Below are 12,539 nucleotides of genomic sequence, written 5' to 3'. Positions count from 1 at the left end.
GGTTAGTCATGAGAAAAAAAAGTTGGAAAGGAAAAAAAAAACCCTTAAATTGGGGGCGGGGAGCAGGCACAGGGTAAAGAAAAAATGCTGAAAACTAGGACCTGCTAAGTTAAGATTAAGAATAATAATAAAAAGTACATAAGTATTAATAATATTTGTTGTTTTGAGTTAGACAGATAAAAGGAAACTAATCACTGGGAAAGAGAAAGTGAAAAAGAAAATCAGTGGAGGACTGGGCAGGCACCCAGGCTCTGTCTGAGCACACAAACTGTGATGGAGTTCCTGTGAGCCGAGAGGGTAGGTGGGAGTGGGGATGGCCACACTTCCATTCACCAAGTGGTTATAGGGTGTGGTAACAAGAAGAATGTGGTACATTTTCTATCTTGCAGGCTCTGAGTGTCCTTGGGGTTGCTGGAAAGCAGAACGTGTTCTTAAGCTCCAGAAATCTGCGAGAGTGCTCTCTCTTTAAATATCCAAAATAGTCAAGCCGCTCTTTAAGCCTTCAAAATGGCAGCATCCTCCGGACCGGCAAAAGTCCACAGCTCAACCCACCTTTCTCTTCACCTTCTCTGTTTGTTCCCCAGCCACCGTGCACAGTCCTCCATGCAGTCCCTGTCTAGCAGGGGGATTTTTGGGCTAATTCTTAAGTCCTACCACCACAGGAATCTGTGAGAGCACTGTCTCTTTAAATCTCCAAAATAGTCAAGCCACTTTTTAAACCTACAGACTGGCGGGCCCCTCCAGACTGGCAAAAGTCCACAACTCAGCCCACCTTTCTCTTCACCTTCTCCGTTTGTTCCCCTGCAACCGTGCACAATCCTCTGTGCAGTCCCTGGCTAGCAGGGTGATTTTTACGTTAATTCTTAGGTCCTACCACAACTCGGGAATCTCCAAGCCATCTGTGCCATTAGGGTCACTCAGGTCGCTGCCAGACCACAGCTCTGTATGACTCCTTTTTTGGTATTTTCACGCAAATTCTTCTTCTAGTTGGGGTTTAGTCCACTTCTGTATCCTTCCTTTCAAGGCTCAGGGGTCCAAGATTATCTTCTATGTCTGTGTTAATTGGTTTCCCTTTTCTTTGTTGAAGAAGGTCTGTGCAGTCTTTCTGCCTAATCCGCCATCTTGCCGGAACTCTTAGTATAACTTCTTAACCACAACTAAGCACCTTGAGAGAGTGGGTTACTGGGACTGAGGGCTGGGGACCATGGTCATGGGGGACATCAAGCTCAAATTGGCACAAAAATGTTGTTCTACATTTACTTCAATGAGTAGTGACGGGGGTCTTAAAAGCTTGTGAGCTGCCATCCAAGACGCAACTATTGATTTCTCCTAATCTAGAGCAAAGAAGAGTGAAGAAAATCAAAGATGCATGGAAATAGTTTGTCCAAAGGACTAATGGACCATAAGAACTTCAGGCTATAAGGCCCTGAGTCCAGAAGAACTAGATGGCACCTAGGCACCGATGCCCACCACTTGGAAAAAGATCAAAGTTGGAGATCCTGGACAGAGTGGGAGAAAAATGTGGAACAAAACTCAAAACAAAAAAAAAAGACCAGGCTTGCTGGTCTGATAGAGACTGTTGAATCCCCAAGACTATAGCTGCAAGTCACCTTTTGTGTCTAGAATTGAACTCTTTCCAGTGGCTTAACTCTCAGCCAGGTATTAGACAGGCCTAGGAGCTGAACACCTATACCAGGAAGATGTACTGCTTAGAACAATGTACATGGGAGATTAAAAGGGCAGCAATTACACAGGGAGAAATGTAGGGAGGCAAGAATGAATAGGAAAGAAGGACACAGGGAAAGGGTAAGCACAGGGAGGAAATGAGAAGGGAGCTGTTATGCTACAGGGAATGTAACCAGTGTCACAAAACAGAATGTGTGAACTGTTGAATGTAAAATGAATCTGCTTTCTAAAATTTCACCCAAATCACAATAAAAATTAAAAAGTAAAAAAGTGTTAAAAAGCAAACATGTTACTTTGAAAACTAAGATGCACTTGACCCAAGCCATGGTATTTCAATAGCCTCATATGCACGTGAAATTTGGACAACAAATAAGGAAGACTGCACAAGAATTGATGCATTTGAATCGTGATGTTGGAGAAGAATATTGAATACACCATGGACTCCCAGAAGAATGAATAAATCTGTCTTGGAAGAGGTATAGCCAGAATGCTTCTCAGAGGCATGAATGGCCAGACTTCATCTCTCATGCTTTGGTTGTGTTGTCAGAAGGAACCAGTCCCTGGAGAAGTATATCATACTTGATAAAGTAAAGGATGAGCAAAAAAAGGTAAGGTCTTCAATGAGATGGATTGACCCAGTGGCTGTGACAATTGGCTCAAGCACAGCAAATATTGTAGGATAGTGGAGTATGGGGCAGTGTTTTGTTCTGTTGTGCCTAGGGTCACTTTGAGTCAGACCCAATGTAATGGTACCAGATATAACATAACATTAGTTTTAGCATGGTAATCATTTTAGGAAAATATACCCGTTTCAGTTCTAAGGCTTTGAGCAATTGGTTTAAACTCAGGAGAGATACATAGAAGATGTTCTGTTCTCATTGGATAAACTGTTCTAAATTAGGATTCAAGTTTGTTTACATTTTTTTTTAATGATAGTAGTTGCTATTAGTGCAGTTTTATTCTATGCCAGACAATGTGCTAAGTGCCTTAAATACATCATCCCATTTAATTCATGAAACACATCCAGTGAATTAATACAATTATTATCCTCCTTTTATCTAGAAACATTACCCTTTTTGAGTTCCCAAAGCCTGTATGTGTTAGAAAACACAAAGAGTTGAAGCTAAACGAATAAAATGATGCCAATCTATTCATTCATTCAAATGAGTGACTACTATGTAGTAGACATAATCCAGACAGTTGCAATACATCAATGAATAAAACAAAAAAGGATCCTTGTCCCTGTGTAGCTTACATTTCAGTGAATGGAGACAGAAAATAAATAATAGATGTAATAAAAATAAAAAAAATTATGTGGTGTATTGAAAGGTCAGAGGTGTTAGGGAAAAAACAAAACAAAAAATGGTATACCAGGTAAAGTGGAACCAGAATGTAAAGAGGGTAAGGATGCCATTCATTTGGCCCTTGACTCATGGTGACCTCATGCACAATGGAACAAAATGCTGCTTGGTACTGAGCCATATGCATGACAGGCTGCAGATCAAACTGTTGTGATCCATAGCATTTTCAGAAGTCTGTTGTCAGGCCTTTCTTCTTAGTGTGTCTTAGTCTGAAAGTTCTGCTGAACTCTGTTTTGCATCATAACAACATAAAAGCCTCCAATGGCTGAGGGAAGGTGGTTGTGTATGAGGTGCATTGGCCAGAAATCAAACCTGTGTCTTCTGTGGAGAAGGTAAGAATTCCACCACTGAGTCACCACTGCCCTGTGTAAGGATGTGAGTAGAAATTTTTAAATAGGGTGGTCAAAGTAGGTTTCAGGGAGAAAGTAATATTTGTGCAAAGATTTAGGGAAGTAAGAGGTTTCCCATGTAGGTATTAGGGGAAATGAATTCCAAGCATAAGTAAACACTGTGTTAATGCCTTAATGCATTAAGTGAAGAATACGCTCTGTATGTTCAAAAAAAAGCAAAAAGGCCCTGGGTTAGGATGGAATGAAGTCAGAGAGGTGGGGGACAGGTGGGAGCAGATCATAGAGCTCCTTGAAGGCCGTTGTAAGGTATTTCAATGATATGTTGACTTAAATGGAGAGACTACTACAGAAGGTTAATTCCTGACAGCTACATTTTTCTGTATCAATCATTTTTTCCCTAATATTGTGATGTTAACATAGACAGGGCTAGATTGAAGGAAGGGTTGTGACACAGTGCAGTGGAAATCCTACCTCCCATCTGTGCCCCCCTCTATGCCTCTACTTTAGAAATATTTTATCCCACAATTTCAATAATTACAGGCTTATTTGGATATATTAAATCATCTTAATATGCAAATACTTCTTTGACATTATCAGTTTTTATATCCTTTTGTGAGTCACTTCATTTACATAATAAGACTGGTTTCTTTCTCACATCTGTTTGCTATATACACCTCACTTATCCACTATCTCATTATCTGACATTTCATATTTATGACAATAGTAAAAAATCTACTATCTGACCATTTTATGTATTAACAACATATATTTGGCAGTAATGAACACCAAAATGTGAGAAAAGAGTTAACACTGGCTGTGGTGGTTAAGGTTATGCGTCACCGTGGCTTGACCATGATTCTTAGTGGTTTGGCAGTTATGGAATGATGTAATTTGGTAGTTATGGAATGATGTAGGCATCCTCCCTTTTCACATAAAGACATGCTCTTTGGAACATGACTATGTCAATAAGTGAGGAGTTGGTATACTCATTTATTTTTTAATCTTAACTTTCATGACAGCAAATCTGTTATAGGAGTAATATTACAAGTCACTGTCTCTGAAGAACAGTATGTTTTTTCTCAGGAAATAAAATGCTTACAATTGCATGAACTCTTTTCCTAAATAATCAATGTTAAAATTGTTATATCAGCTATCTTTTGTTTTACAATAGCTCTAAATACTGTGGTTATAATAAGTATAAAGGGACAATATAAAGTTCTTTCTAGTACATAAAAGGTAGTTGGCCAATAACCAGCTTTTGAATTTGGAATACTTCTCTCTCTATTGATTGCTGGGACATAATTCTCCATGTATGTCTCTCATTTCTGCAGGTCTTTTACACAGGAACATTGATTGCCTTTATTTCAAACCTTCCTGGAAAAGATGTTTGTATAGTGAACAGCCTTGGGAGACAGAGTATACCCTCTGGAGCAAAGGGCAGGTTTGTTTACTGTCTAGTAAAATAAAGATAATATCTCCTGTTGGGAGATGGAAGAAAATATTACTATGCCCATTTTATTTTATGGCCCTATTTTTATTTTATTTATTTTGATTTTGTGTTACAAAACTATGGTACAACAAGTCTGAGAGAGACAGGGGACGAGTACTATAGTTTCTGATTTCTGGTGCTGTACTTTTTCAAGTAAGCCAGATGTTTTCCTTTCAGAATGATAGATTTTAAAAATAGGATCTCAGAAAAATATACACTACCTCTTCTTTCTTGGGATATTCATTTATTATTATAATCTCATAAAGTCAGGCAGGCTTACTGTCCATGATAAAAGATTTAGGTTCCCTAATATTGAGATTTCTCTGCTGTGACTCAACCAAATATATGTGCAGGTATCAATTTGTTCTGTGGGAATTGAAGCTTGGGATATCACAAAAAAATGCTGATATTCCAGCTATAGCTATTGGTGTGAGTGTCCTTTGTCTCTGGTCTAAAAGTCTCATGCCTTCTGCCAGCATCCATGAAATTATGGCAGGATTAAGTGTTAGCTTGCAAGCAGGGTAATATCTCAGAGCCTTCACATTTCTTGACACTGCTTTTCCATAGAAACAGCGATGACAACAACAACAACACAAATATGACTTTATTCAAGAACCATCAAACCTGTGCTTCATTTACTATATTCTTAAATGAACATCAACATTTCTATCTATGAAGGATACCAAACCAAACTCTCTGCCATCAAGTCATTTCCAACTCATAGTGACCCCCTTAGGGCTTCCGAGTTGGTAAATCTTTGCAGGAGTAAATTGCCCCATATTCCTTTCACAGAGCAGCTGGTGGGTTTGAACCACCAACCTTCTGTTTAGCAGTCAAATGCCTAAGGCACCATGCCACCAGACCTCCGTACCTATGATAAGCAGTTTCTTTCTAGATCAAATGCTTCCTCACATCAGTTGTATTATTTGAAACTCTTGCTTGCAAATGACAGAAAATAATTAACCAAAATAAAAAGTAATTATTTCTATACCTTGGAAAGATATGTCTAAGATACTGGTATAGCTCTTGTAGGAATCAGTGATTGAAGGACTAGGATTGACTGACTATTCAATATATCAGAATTTTATGTGTCTATCTCTGTTTGTCTCTGGTTCTCTTTCTGTGTTGGTGCAACTCTCTCCTGCTATAAATGAACACTTTTCATGGAAGGCAGAATACTGTCAGTGGCAGTTTTAAATTAGCAACCTGAGAATAAAGAGAATTTGTTTGCTCTTGTTGATCTTTGGACATGCTGCAATGTGCATTCCTGTGGTTAGGGAAGGTCATTACAAATACATGAAATGCTGGAACACTTCTCCAAAGGAAGAGATTTTGAGCAGATTGAAATAATTGATGTCCACACAAGAATAGATTTGCTTCCCATGAGTTAGGAGCAACTGAATTTTGTCTGGAAACATCTATGTAAAGACTAATATATACTGGTGATTGCAAGTCACCTGAAAAAAAAAGTAAATAAATAAAGGACGTCAGGAGATTGAGATCCATAGTTCATACCATTAATATAGCAATTTATTATGCAAATGTTTTTATCTTAGTTTTCAAAGTGTAGTATAATTTATTTAACAACATACTAAGATGGAAGAAAATATTACTATGCCCATTTTATTTTATGGGTCTTTTTATTTTATTTATTTTGATTTGGAGTTACAAAATTATTGTACAACATGTCTGAGAAAGACAGGGGACAAGTACTATAATTTCTGATTTCTGGTGCTGTACTTTTCAAGTAAGCCAGATGGCTTTGCCTTCAGAATCTACTTCCATAGTGGTACTGCCTCAGAAACCCAAGGAGGGATCGCTATGAGTCAGATCTACTCGACGGCACATAACAACAACAACATTCAATATGTCATACCTCAGTTAATGGAGACCTAGCTTCAATGAGCTTGTTTTGGAGACCCCATCACACTACTGATTGTTGTTGTTATGTGCAATCCAGTTGGACCCGACTCATAGTGACCCCTCCTTGGGTTTCTGAGGCAGTATCACTACAGAAGTAGATTGCCCCATCTTCCTTCCGAGGAGTGGCTGGTGTGTTTGAACCGCCAGCCTCTGGTTAGCAGCCAGGTGCCTTAGGCACTATGCTACTGAATACAATAAGACAACTCTTTTTGTTCTCTAGTGCCACTCTAACAGAAAATACCACAAATAGGTGGCTTTAACAAACAGGGATTTATTCTCTGACAGTTTAGGAGGTTGAAAATCCAAGTTCAAAGTGCCAAGCTCTAGGGATTGCATGAAAACCCCTTGACTTTGGGCTTCAGCTCTATTTCTAGTTCCTGGCCCACTGAAGCTGGAGGCCTTTCTTAACTCTGGCAGCTGCTGGCAACTGAGACTGGCAAACCCAAGGTCATAAGTAAAAAAGCACAGTCTCAAGATTATCAAAGAACATGTCAGGCCACTAGTTCAAGTTCAGAAAAAGTCCCAAGACTGTCAGGGCATGGTTGGCTGCTGAATGAAGACTTGGCTTCATGCAGGTTCCAAGTGTGCCAAAAAGTTGCAGAGATCTTTCTCAAAACTTCTCGTATACTGGAAGCAGACCACATCCCTCAGGCAGCTTCTCAGCTGCTCCAGTAAATTACACTATGAAGTTGATTACCAGTCTCATCATGGGGAATAACTACATTCAGCTTCCTAGCCACTCAGAGCCAAGCCCACCCAAGGTGACACATAACTACAACAACTCTTCAGTAATAATGAATTATGTGGACTAGAACAAGGTTGTCCAAGTTCAGATTTCAGTTTGTCACTATGTGAGCAAACTTGAGCATGTTACTCATCTTCTCATGTCTCAATTTTGCTTTTTTTATGGGTATATGTGTGTGAAATAGTATAACAATACGTGATAGTTAATGCTATGTGTCGACTTCTTGGCTAAGTTACGGTTATCTGTAGGAGCTCTGGTAGCGTAGTGCCTAAGGCACTTGACTGCTAACCAGAAGGCTGGCAGTTCAAACCCACCAGCCACTCCTTGGAAGGAAGATGGGGCAATCTACTTCCATAGTGATACTGCCTTGGCAACCCAAGGAGGGGTCGGTATGAGTTGGATCCGACTCGATGGTACATAACAACAACAATAATGGTTATCTGTGGTTTGGCAGATACTGGACTGGATGCTCTTCCATAATGCAATATAATGTCACCTTCCATGATGGGATCTGATGTCATAAACCAATCACTTGAAAGTTATTTACTTTGGGGTGTGGCTTACCTCCAGTATGTAAATGGATAATCTGGCAAAGCTCTCTGTCTCATTTCCACACTCTTCTTATTGCCTGAGCTCTGATTCTTGGGACTAGCTTGCAGAAATTTCTAGCCAGCCACCTGATCTGCAGACTTTGAATTTGAGCTCCATGGGCCAGCAAAGATCTCCAGCCTGCCATCTGACCAACAAAATTGGGACTTGCCAGCCCCCACAATTGCATGAACCATTTCCTTGATACACATCTCTCTGGTTTTGCTCCTCTAGAGAATCCAGACTAAGGCAAAATAATACTAACCCAATGGTGTTGATAGGACAATTGCAACACAAATCTCTGTAAAGCATTTAAAGCAACACCTGGCACATAGTAAGCAGCCAAGAAAATGCTAGCTGTTATTGAACAGTCAACTAAAATTGCTAAATATTTTCTACATGTGCTCTTAATTATATTTCCATCAGCCATGAACCTAAGAATTTTGATTTTTTGAACCTTATAGTATAACTTAAATGCTTTACAGACAACTTTTGTCTTAATTTGTTTAGCATAAGTTGGAGCCCATATAAATCATCTACTTAGCACATAGACCCTCTATGCTCTTTTCACATGTTGCAAGTCATCAATTAATGTTTCTACTCCAGTTAAATTAGATTAGATGTGCACAGTCTTTTAAAACAGAGTTACAGATTTTTTGTTTTGTTTTGATTTGTTTTCAGTCTCCTCTTTTTTTTTTTTTTTTTCCTTCTCACTTCAGAATGTAGAAGCACCAAAATTAATTGAGACTTTGGTTTATGGAGTTTGGGTCAATTGGGGTTTTATTATTGATGGAATATACAAATAAATAACAAAATAAGATAAACATTTTCTTGAAGTTTTTTTCTATTTGCAGTAAAAGCAAAATGGTATTTCAGTTCACACTCACAATTGCTTTTTTTTTTTTTTTTAATATAGGTAAGTCCAGTAAAATGGAAGTCTGTTTGTTTTCCTAAGCATGGGATAAGTATGGAAGGTGGCTGAGTTTGAAAGGAAGTGTGAAAGGGAACTGAATTTCTCTGCATAATAAAGTGAAATCTAACTATAATACTCATGATTTTTGTATGTTGGGTCTTTAAACCAGCTCTTAACTTTCCAAACAAACAAAGGGCAGGTGTCTGTAAATTGTTACTTTTTATTAAAATGTTTTTAATAGTCTTTATAATCACAAAAGTGTTGAATACTTTCTAAGGCTGATGCTTAGGCAATTGGAATATTTCCATTATTCTGAACCTATAATTAAATATGAAACATATTTAAAAAGGAAGAAACCTTAGAGACAAGTGGTTAAAGTCTGAGTTTTGATATCCTGGGATAGATTTTTGGAGAAACCTCCACAACCTCTTGGAATTATTATAAATTTTATATTATCAATATACTACTATAGAAGGTAAGCTTGGTTAGAAATCATGAAAAAGCATCATAAATTTTGTCAAGTTTCCTCAGACAATAATTATAAGATATATCTCTTATGTAAAAACCTTGAAAAAAATCCAGCAGCAGTCACAAATTTTATGTGTAAGTAAGAGATGAAAATGACATTTTTCCTTCAGACATAGTCTTCTTTCCTTTATATGTATGCTTCCTATATACTTCTATTTTTCAGTGTCAATCCTGGTAGTTTTCATTCCAAAGAGTTAACTTTGCATTTTTAAAAATCTTGAAAATATAATATTAAGTAGATTCTACTTATTGAGATTTTTCTTTTATAATCATATCATCAACATACTTTTCATATGATACAAATGTCAGCACACAAAATCAGAGATGCAACATTGTGGTTTGTTTTCTATAAACCAATGTTTATTATATGTCCCTATAATGGAGGATTGGCCAGATACAGTATTAGACAATTTGGTATTGACAAGTATCAAAGAGATGAATATATCTAGTCCATGGTGGTATTTTCAGTTAAAGCATCAACTCAGTGCCATTTCCATCCACAGGGCCATTAGCATCTCAGCGTAATATGTCAGTGTCCATCTTGATGCAAATATAACATCCTGCTCCTCTAGTTAGTGTAGTGCCTAAGGCACTTGACTGCTAACCAGAAGGCTGGCGGTTCAAACCCACCAGCCACTCCTCGGAAGGAAAGTTGGCAATCTAGTTCCATAGTGACACAGCCTTGGAAACCCAAGGAGGGGTCACAATGAGTTGGGTCTGACTTGATGGCACATAACAACAACAACCCTCTAGTGTTGTACCGAATCAAGGGGATCTCTGTGTAAGCTTTGTGCTGCTCTCAGATACAAAGAATCAGACTCCTACTCTGGACATTCACTGGACCTCTTTGAGCCTCTTTAGGTCCTTCCGCTTATACATATCACTTAGTTTCCTCAACTCCAGGATAAACCACAGACTTCCTAACTTGAGTATCTGCATTTCCTCTTATTCCCACTCTACATCCTTCTCCAATAATTAATTTAGGATTGGAAATAGAATACAGTACAATTCATCTCTTTTTTTCTTTCAGTCATTCCATTCTCCAGTCTTGGAAATCATTTCTACATTTAGGAGGCATGGTAGTTAAGTTTGTGTGTCAACTTGGCTGGGCCTGATTGAGTGGCTGGGCAGCTGGAAGTGGTATTCCCCATGAAGAGACTGGTAATCAACTCCATGGTGGACTCTACTACGAGCAGCTGAGTAGCTGCCTTTGGGTATGTGGTCTGCTTCCTGTATATAAGCAGAAGCCTTTGGGAATGGTCTCTAGTTTATGGCATGCTTGGACCTGCATGTAGCCATATCATTGTTTAACTGCCTGCCATGTTCTGTGGACCTTGGGACTTTCAATGGATTTAAATTAATGGCCTGCCGTGTGGTTTGGTAACATCGGGAATGTGTCTTTTCACTTGTCAACCTTGGGCTTGTCAGTTTCAGCAGCCAGCATCTGTCTGAGTAAAGAAAAGCCTCCAGTTTCAGTGGGCTGGGAGCAGGAGACAGAGCTGAACCCCAAGGTTGAGGGAGTTTCACCCAGCCCCTAGAACCTAGCACTTTGAACTTGGACTTAAAGCCTCCAAACTGTAAGAGAATAAACTCCTGTTTGTTAAGGCCATCCCATTTGTGGTATATTCCTGTCAGAGCAGCACTAGGTAACCAAACCAGGAGGATTTGCTCTAATTTACTGCATATTCTACTAAATCTTTTTCTACGCACTAGCAGTTAACTGTTGTTGTATAGACTATCATCCCAAAACACAATGTCTTAAAGCAATACCCATTTCATATCATTCTCATGTCTGAGTGTTGGCTGGAGGCTGATTAATATAGACTGGGCTTTGCTGGGTGGCTGCTACGGTGACTTTGCTTCACATTTCTTTAATCCTCTTCTTTAGACCAGTGGGATAGCAAGGTTTGTTCTTCTTATAGTGTTGGAAGAAATACAGGAGAGCAAGCAGGAATGTACAAGGCCACTTAAGGCCTAGATTTAGATTGAGCTCACCAATGCTTGTGCCTCATTCTATTCATCAAAGCTAGTGATATGTTTGAGCCTAAGATGTTGTTGTTGTTGAAGATGTAGTGGTAGGGAAATAGACTGCCTTTGTGGAAGTTCTCCAAAGTCACGTGAAAAATGACATGAATATCATGGGGGATGAAGAATTGAGCCAATAAAGCAACTTATCCTGCAACTAGAATCTTTTCCATTCTCCAGGTTTTAGAATTTAAAAAGCAAAAGAAACTGTTTTTCTCTTTTTTTTTATTTGCATTTTATTTTTTCTCTCATCCCTTCATTTAGGTAATGTACTAAGAACTGCTTTGCTTGAATTGAGAAAGGGCCAATATAAAATGAAATATTGAGAAAAACACATAATATTTCAAAATATTTTCCCATCATACTTTCTGTCTCTGTGAAGCAGTGTAGTTTACCTTTGGAAGAAATGCTGACTGCCGTGTGGTTTAGTGGATGAGCCTAGCTAGCCTCAGAGCCAGAAAATCTAGAATGAATTCTACTTTATCTTGATGTCATTTCTAAGAAAATCAGTTAACTTTTAGTTAAAGTGAGTTAAACTCTCTATGCCTTAGTTTTCTCACCTGTAAAATGAAAATAAAATAGTGCCTACTTTACAGTGTTTGTAATTCATATATAGAAAGTGTTTACAAGAGTTCTTGCCTATATTTAATGTTCTCCATGTGTTAGGTATTATTGTTATCATTGTTATTGTTTCTCACTTGTCAAATGAAGATAATATTAAAGCTTCATTTATCTTTCCTACATATTAAACATATTCTTATTTCTCAACATAAAAAAAATAAATAAATATTTAGAAACCCATTGCCATCCAGTTGATTTTGACTCACAGAGACCCTGTAGAACAGAGTAGAACTGCCTCATAGGGTTTCCAAGACTGAAATCTTTTAAGGAAGCAGACTGCCTTATCTTTCTCCCACAGAGTGGCTGGTGG

The sequence above is a fragment of the Orycteropus afer genome, unplaced genomic scaffold (assembly GCF_000298275.1).
Source record: "Orycteropus afer afer isolate SDZICR_OR568_19922 unplaced genomic scaffold, OryAfe1.0 scaffold00120, whole genome shotgun sequence".
Taxonomy (NCBI): Eukaryota; Metazoa; Chordata; class Mammalia; order Tubulidentata; family Orycteropodidae; genus Orycteropus; species Orycteropus afer.
This window is presented reverse-complemented; position numbering follows the sequence as displayed.